Raw genomic sequence first — 9,453 nt, 5'->3', positions numbered from 1 at the left:
CAGATGACCCTGCAATTGCACTACTGGGTATTTACCCCAAAGATACAGATGTAGTGAACAGAAGGGCCATCTGGACCCCAATGTTCATAGCAGCAATGGCCACGGTCACCAAACTGTGGAGAGAACCAAGATGCCTTTCAACGGACGAATGGATAAGGAAGACGTGGTCCATATACACTATGGAGTATGATGCCTCCATCAGAAAGGATGAATCCCCAACTTTTGTATCAACATGGACAGGACTGGAAGAGATTATGTTGAGTGAAATAAGTCAAGCAGAGAGAGTCAATTATCATATGGTTTCACTTATTTGTGGAGCATAACAAATAGCATGGAGGACATGGGGAGATGTTGAAGGGGAAGGGAGTTGAGGGAAATTGGAAGGGGAGGTGAACCATGAAAGACTGTGGACTCTGAAAAACAATCTGAGGGTTTTGAAAGGGAGGGGATGGGGAGATAGGAGGGCCTGGTGGTGGGTGTTATGGAGGGCGTGTACTGCATGGAGCACTGGATGTGCTGCATAAACAATGAATCTTGGAACACTGAAAAATAAAATAAAATTACAAAACAACAGCAACAACAGAAAACACTTGAGTTTCTTAAAAATTGTAAGGGTCACCAATGCAGCAATACCAGATGGCTGATGTGTGGTGTGTGTGTGTGAGGGGGGTGTGCTCTGCACACTGGGTATAGATTACATCAGTGAAGCAAGGTCTGGGGGCTCTTGGGAAAGTCTTGTGTATTTTCCATAAAAAACATACAAAAGGGTGACTTGGGGGAGAAAGCACATTCTTAGTTGGGTATTTGGGAGCTCTCTTCACTATTTTCACTGGTGTTCTTTGGATCATTCTAAGTTCCTGAATCAGAAATCCGAAAGGCGGGAATACGTATCTGAATTCATTTAAATGATCAATAATATTTCAATCAGTATAATTAATTTTAATTACTCAATACCAGTCCTTTATTACTCTTTTAATGATGTTAATACTTTCATCTGAATTAGTTTTAATATTTCACTTATTATTAATAGTACTGTCATTTTATTATTTCACTGATTTGATCATTTCATGAACATATTAATTAAAATATCTTTTTTACATAATAGGGTATATATTAGAAAATACTTATGTAATAGGGAAGTTATACAATTACAGGATTATAATTATGAAAATACGTAAGTGATTTTAATGATTAAGAGATTTACTTCTGTGTTTATTTTTTAACATGGTAAAAATAGACATTTTAGAATGGACAATTTAGTGGCTTTAAGTGCAATCACAATGCTGTGCAACTATCACCACTAACTCCAGGGAAAATAGTTTTTTAAGTAAAAATAACTTTAGGGGTGCCTGGGTGGCTCAGTCTGTTAAGCATCTAACTCTGGATTTTGGCTCAGGTCATGATCTCAGGGTAGTGAGATTGAGCCCGGCATTGGGCTCTAGTTGGGTGGGGAGCCTGCCTGAGATTCTCTCTCTTTCTCTCCTCCTGCCCTCCCCACCCTCTAAAAAAAAGGAACGTTTAAAAAAAGGAACATTGAATTTTTAAACTCAAAATTGCATTGAGTAACAATCAGATTAAAAAACAAAAATAATTATGGGGCGCCTGGGTGGCTCAGTGGGTTAAATCCTCTGCCTTCAGCTCAGGTCGTGATCCTGGGGTCCTGGGATCAAGCCCCACATCGGGGTCTCTGCTCCACGGGGAGCCTGCTTCCTCCTCTCTCTCTGCCTTCCTCTTTGCCTACTTGTGATCTCTGTCAAATAAATAAATAAAATATTTTTTGGAAAAAAAAACAAAAATAATTAGATAGTGCCTTCATTAGCTTTTTGTTGTTGATGTTGTTGGTGGTGGTGGTGGTGAGATTTCTTTTGCTTCACATGTCTGGACAGTGATGGTCTGTCCTGAATTTAGTCTCTCCCAGCATCTAATGTAAGATTAAGGACAAAGATGCATTCCTGTGAGTCAACAATGACCAAGGGTCATCAATGGCCAAGGACCATGACCAAGGTCTGACTAGGAGTCAGCTCTCCTGACTCCCAACTTGAAATGATTGACGTGGACAGCAGCTCAGACTTTTCCTCTTTGGGACAGCAGGGGATGGGGACTGATTTATCCTCCAATAGAAATCTTAAGGAAGGCCAAGCTTGCACAATGTCTTAGATCAAGAGAAAGATGGCGGGATACTGGAAAACATTCCATGGCTTTGCCTCTCCAAGCTGTAACTTATTAAAATGAGTGCCCCAGGTGTCCCCCATATAGTGATCCTAACGGCATGTGCCACATGCACCATTTATTCCCCATAGATCATTTTAATGTTTAATGTTACTTAAACAACCTAAATTGTTTAAGTAACTTTAGGAATTCTGGGGGCACTGGGGTGGTTCAATGGGTTAAGCCTCTGCCTTGGGCTCAGGTCGTGATCTCAGGGTCCTGGGATGGAGCCCTGCATCGGGCTCTCTGCTCAGCAGGGAGCCTGCTTCCCTCTCTCTCTCTGCCTGCCTCTCTGCCTACTTGTGATGTCTCTCTCTCTGTCAAATAAATAAAATCTTTCGATCTATATTTGCAAAACGAAATTTAATGTGCCATTGAGCATTGACCTGGTGGTAAAATAAGGAACGATAATCAAAATCTCTGTGTAAAGTATATATATGGATATTAGTCGTGTAGTAAATATATACATAGTATATTTATGTATATTATACATATATTATAACATGTAATACATGTCACATATTATGTGTAAATAATGTATACTTTGAATATGCAGTGTATCTAATATATTAAAAAACATTAAAATCATCATATTATGTTTGATACATGCATGTATCATTATAACATACATATATATGTGGTCTTATACACATATCCATACATATATCATCGTACATATGTTCATATATGTGTCATTATACATGTATTCATATATCCATCATTGTGCACATATGCATATGGGTATCATTATGCAGCACACACACGTCCCCATGTAGCCTTATGTATGTACACACATGTATCATGCATGGGCTCACAAATGCCTCATTATGCAGCACACGTGTATTGTCATGTAGCCCTGTGTATGTACACATACACGCAGCCACACACAACCCTCACACATGTATCATTATGCAGCACACACATGTGTCATCATGCAACTTTGTTTGCATACACAGACATGTAGTATTCTGCCTACATTCATATATGTATTGTCCATGTCTGCATATATGTATCCTGATCACAGTACACACGTGTACCAACTACAGATACGAAATGTACTTTTTACAACTACTGAGATCATTTTATAGGCATGGCTGCATCCCGCAGTATCCTACGTGTCCAAGGTCTAGAACTCTATCTACGTATACATGATTTTTAAAAATATTGTATTGTGTTTATTATAACGTGTTTCTCGGTGGCCGCGCCGGCTTCTGTGAGCAGCACCCATATCTGTGAGAACATCCAGCAGCATAACTGGGGAAACGGACAACAGGGAGGAGAGCACGCTTGGCAGTGCTGGGAAATGATACTTCTGATTCAACAATCTTCCGCATCAGGGGCTGGCAAGCTTCTTCTGCAAGGAGCTCGGGAGTAAATATTGTCAGCTTCTGGCTTCGAGGTAAAATCAATGATATTATGGAGGTGCTTAGCCAAACGTTGATGGCCAAACCGTCCACCCATGGAAAAGCCACTCCTAGCCGCGGCTCATAGAACCTCATTCGGCATTCCCCCTGTGAGATAGGGTTTGAGAAATTAATGCATGTTTTCTACTCACCTAAGCAATTCTACAGCTCAAATTTGTCCACACCTCACGGCAGCATCTGCTTCATAAACAATAAGGCTATAACCTGAAGACCTTGGAGGGCATTGGAACAGTCACCTTTGACTTCAGGAACAAAGGTCAGTACTTAGGGAAGTTTCTGGGGCCATGAAAGGTATTAATTGTGGAAACAGATAGATGAAGCTGCATTTACTCTCAGCCAGAGGCGAGTCCTAGATCCATTGGAAGAGAGTTCCCATGTGTCCCGTATTAACCCCACGTCTTTATTGATTGACTTCTGTTTCTCATGCAGGAGACCCCTGATGACATGGACCCCAGGTCAGGGGCCTCTCCTGAGCAGGTGTGTGGACCGTTTAGAAGCATTAGCACAGTTACAAATATTCTTTGTCACCATTCCTTGGCTCTGAATTGTGTCTGAATTTCCTCTTCACTCATTTTTTAATAGAATTTTTTTAAGATTTTATTTCTTTATTTGAGAGAGTGAGAGAGGACACGTAGGGGGAGTGGCAGAGGGAGAGGGAGAAGCAGACTCCCTGCTGAGCAGGGAGCCCAATATGGGACTCAATCCCAGGACCCTGGGATCATGAACTGAGCCAGGCAGACACTTAACTAATGGAGCCATCTAGGTGCCCCTATTCCTTAAAAAAACAAAAGAAACAAACAAACAACAACAAAAAACCCCAATATTTAAAATGAGACAGCATCCCCTCATTGTAACTCTGAAGACTAAATGATCTAGCATGAGAGCCTTTTTTCCATCCCTGAGCAAAAAGGACCTGTGACTTCACATAAATTTTGGAAATTGAGAATGTCAAGGGGAGTTGGGGTCCAGAAGGCAGCATAAATAAGGAAGGGATTTGTGGGGGGAAGTAGGACTTTATAGTCGGGAATGAGATCCAGGGAACTATCCAGAGATGCGAGAGGAATGAGATTGGGGGAATGTTCTCATCTACAATTCCTGGTACATCATAAGCACTCAACCAATGCTTTCTCAATCAATCAATTAATCAGTCAATCAAACATCAATCAACCCATGCAGGATAGCAAGATACAGAATGTCTCCAGTAAACGTGCAGTTGCATGAACGTTTCAAGCTGGGAAATGCACATCGATGTATATTTCAAGACATAATATTTATTAATGGCATGAATCTGGGCAGTTGTGCTATTATCTTGACAAGCAACCCAAAGCTCTGAGTTTTGGCACTGGTTTGGGTGAACATGAAGAGGGGCATAGGATGCCTAAAGGCTCAGTTGGTTAAGCATCCAACTCTTGGTTTTGGCTCAGGTCATGATCTCAAGGTTGCGACTGAGCTCCTGGTCAGGCTCTGTGCTCAGCGGGGTGTCTGCGTGAGATCCTCTCCCTCTCCATCTGCCCCCTCCTTTGCTCTCTCGCTCTCAAAGAAAATCTTAAAAAATAAAAATTAAAATGAACAGTTGGTTTGCATATGAATCCCGACCTTGCATTTTTGTTGACATGTCATGGAAGCCTTGCTCTGAGTCTTTGTCCACATCAATTCATGGTGTTTTGTAGAAGTTGCTGAGATAGAACCATCCAGGGTCAAGGTGGGTGGAGAGCAGTTTCCCTGTCCTGACATATGTGACTTCAGTCCGTGATGCGTAAAGCCTAACCTTACCACACCAGGATGTCCCTCCTGGAAGGAAAGGAGACAGCTGAGCTCTTGGAAACCAGCACCCAGCCCTATGAAGGATGAACTTTGTTAACAGGAGGCAGAAGGAAAACATGAATGGTCCAGAAGATACCATGAGAAGTAATATTGCTTCTGCAGGTAACGGCTTTTGAGCTGTCAGTCTTTTCTGATGTGGTTATTTAATGATCCTTGTCACTCTAGACAAGCAAGAGAGACAGAAGTTGATGTTGCTAAGAAAGCCATCACGGGCACTGGCATCTCAACTCCTTCTGGCTTGGCACCCTCACTTCCCAACAGGGTGTCCTCATCATCTGTCACCTTAAACTGTGTTTAGTAGAACACGCTTTCCAGAGGCACCTGGTGTTCCATCAAAATCTGTATGAGGGAGCACTCCTAGGTTCTAGCAAGGAACCAAAACCATGATTTGGATGAATTGCCAGATGAACCTCTTAGCATGTCAAGATCTTGTTTACAAACCAACCCCGTTCACCATATTTATGGGTTCCTTGGTTAAATCTCAAATGACTCCAAATGGAAACCCATCAAACAAACACCACCCACAAGGAATGAGATGAATGAGTTTATGCTCTTCACATTCGTGTGTGTGTGTGTTCATTGTTGCTGTTGTTGACCAATTTGTTTATCTCTTGCTGTTAGTTTATAAGACTTTGTCGATGCTCTTTGTCCTCAGCCAACCTCTGATGTTAATGACCATTGGTTTCCATAAAGTTTTTTTTCCCGCCCCGACATCTAACCATGTTGAGGAATATTGTAAGAGGTCATTTATGTGTTAGTTAGATTGTTATTCCCGAGTTTGTCTGTTCTTGAATGGATGAATATAAAATATACAAATATATATTAAAAATATATATGTGTAATGAAAAGAGTATTAATGGCAGGAGTGTGACAACAGATGCTAATTTGGGGGGAGGTGTTGTGGGTTGAATTATGTTCCTGCCCCCCAAAAAAGGTGATGTTCTAACCCTAAGTCTTTGTGAGTGCAATTTTATTTGGAAATAGGGTCTTTGCTGACATAATAATATTGAAATGTCTTCATTTGGATTGACTCTAATCTGATATGACTTATAAAAAAGGTAATTTTTGACAAAAAAATTCTGGACTGAAATATCATTAAGCTTAGGTAAATTTTTGGAGTATATTATGCGTTCTTCAAGGGTTCAGACCTTGCAGAATGTGCCAAAATCCAGTAAAATCTTAAAAGAAAAGAACAATCAATTGAAAACATGCTAATGAATGGACAATTAAGAAATTAAGACTTGGAGTCACATTCCTAAGTAATTTTCCATTTCTGTCCGTTTTCATTCAATTAAATTTTAATCTGTGCACCAGCCTTCCTCTCATCAGAAGGTAGAAACGAATGCTTCCTTGTTTGTTTGTGTGAAGCAAAAACTTAGCGTCATTCCTCCCGAAGGTGGCAAAACGTATGAATTCTAAGAGATTGTTTACAATGAACAAATTTATTTCCACATTCCTCATCGCTGCATAATTCAAAGCCACTCCGTGCTCAATTGGATATTTTAATCTTTAAAGCAAAGAAGGAAAAATATAACCTTTTAGAAGCAAATCTTCAGGTGGGAATGTTAACGTGTGTGCCTGAAAAGCCATTCATTTTTGCTCCACCAGGCAATTTGTGGTGGGAAATCATTTTCATCTCAGCCGGGAGATTGGAAAATAAAACTGTCAATGGGGGGTTTTCACTTGGGAGTCCTGGAGGTGGGATGTGGTCATGGCGGGGGGAACAGGATGATATTTTAGCTGTTTCTGTAACCTGGACCTCATTTGCATGGGATGTGTTTGGGCTTTGTGCCATGACGCTCTGTGGTTCACAACTGAATCAAGACTCAACTTCCAATAAATTTAAATTTTGGTTTTGTGAATTATGCACAAAACTTTTTTTTTTTCCTCTAGTGGCTCCCAAATTACTCAAAACTCTTCAAATATAAATGGTAATCAGTTTATTTCAATCTGAAAGGAGTTAGTGTTCACCTGTGAGCATGCTGGCTTCATGGGCGGGTTATCGGAGCACAACCAGGACTCCACTGGACGTCTAGAAGGATGCCATGTTTGTCTCTACCATGTGAAATAAAATTCCATCCAGCAAATACTTTCTTGAAGGTACCCATTAGGGTATGTATAAATGGAATAACCATTTGGTAGGTATACTTTGTTGTAGGACAAAGATCGCTCTACCTTCATACAGAAATGTCTTCCCTCTGTTTTCTTCAAAGGATGCACCTTACTAATTAATGGTTTGAAATACGTTGAATGCCATTTGTCCGAGTCGAGCTTTGAGTGAGAAGAAAGGAGCCCGCTGGTATGGGAAGTCTTGCTTTGAGAGTTTTAGCAGCAATGATCTTTGAACCTACAAATGTTTACCTCAGGAACATGAGAATCGTCATGTGCAGAAATAGCAGCAGCTCAGTTTGCAAAGAAGACCCCACCAAGAGAATGAAGGAGGAAGACATTACTTTGAATCTCCAGAGTCTTCACATCTGGGCAAGATGTTTCACAACTTCTAAAGGGTCAGCTGTGTTCATTGTAAAAGAAAAGAAGGAGATAAAACACGGAGATGTGCTCTAGACAGCTGCATCGCTACCATAATAGGTTCTTATTTGGGATTGCTCTTCTGAATTCACGGAGGACATCAGATGGTCAGGATGAGTAAAGGCTTCTCCTGGGTGACAGCGATAAACTTGCTACACAGCAGGACTGAAGTTCGAGTGGATGCTCACGAGTCATGAGTATCCAGAACTTTGTGACCGAGAGCTGACTTTGGGGTTGCATCATTTTTATTTTTTTTTGTAAGATTTTATTTATTTATTAGAAAGAGAGAGGGAGGCAAAGGAGAGGGAGAGGAAGGAGCAGGTTCCCCACTGAGCAAGGAGCCTGACACAGGACTGTGTCCCAGAACCCTGGAATCATGATGGGAACCCAACACAGACGCTTAACCAGTTGAGCCACCCAGGCACTCCTGGGACCACATCATCTTGATGGAAGGTACAAAGCTGATGCAAAAACTCTCTCTGTGTGTCTGTCTCAAATAAGGCTAATAATTGGCAGATAACATTGAGGCTCTGCTTCTGTTCTAGGTCCTGGGGACGTGGCCATGAGGGATCAGACAGTGTTCCCTGCTCTTCTGTTCCTACAACATCATCTTTCCATGCTATTGTGCAAGTTAGAGTCTGCATTCCTTACAATTAAATAAAGCCTTCCCCTTGTGCATATATGGGTGTGTTTAAGCCTCAAGTTTTTTGTTTTTGTTTTTGTTTTTGTTTCTGAAAGGCAGCATTTGGTTGACAACACAATGGATAGGCAGGGAGAGTCTCCCTATGCCCCGTCCTCCTGCATATGCACAGCGTCCCCTTGTTACTAGCATCACTGACCAGATAGTGTTTTTTCAATTTAACCAAGGACGAACTTATATGGCACATTTCAATGACCCAAGTCCACAATTAACCTTGGGATTCACTTGTGGAATTTACTGTTTTGCCTGTGGTTGTCCCCCTTGGCTTTCTGACTCACAAGATACATGGGTACTATAATTTTTAATTAGCCCCTTCATAGACGTTTATGCATGAATCCAGAATTTAGCGAACTCAGGGGAAACCACAAATGCATGACTTGGCGTTTGGTCCTTCTCCCCCAGGATGAGCAAATGATTCATATTTGGTCATGGGGCGAGCAGACGTCCCCATGTCTTTTGAGACCACACAGGACCCCCAACTGTTGGGTTACTGCCAAAGACACATTTCAAGGTTTCAATCAAAGGGACGACAAAAGGAGCAAGGGCTTCTAACGGTCCAATATGTGTTGTTATCGAATCCAATCCCTGGACTCAATTAGGAGCCTTTGAATTATAAACACTGAGATCTGCTTCCAAATTAACGGTTTAAACTTTAATCGAGACACAGTTAATGAAAGGGAATGCTAAGACACTTAGGTAAGCCTTTGACGTTGTCGATAAAATCCATCAGTCCTTTTAAACAGATGGTCTTGGGGACTTTCTTTCATG

This window comes from Enhydra lutris, unplaced genomic scaffold (genome assembly GCF_002288905.1).
Source record: "Enhydra lutris kenyoni isolate GAN:26980312 unplaced genomic scaffold, ASM228890v2 scaffoldscaffold52, whole genome shotgun sequence".
Taxonomy (NCBI): Eukaryota; Metazoa; Chordata; class Mammalia; order Carnivora; family Mustelidae; genus Enhydra; species Enhydra lutris.
Note: the sequence above shows the minus strand (reverse complement) of the source record.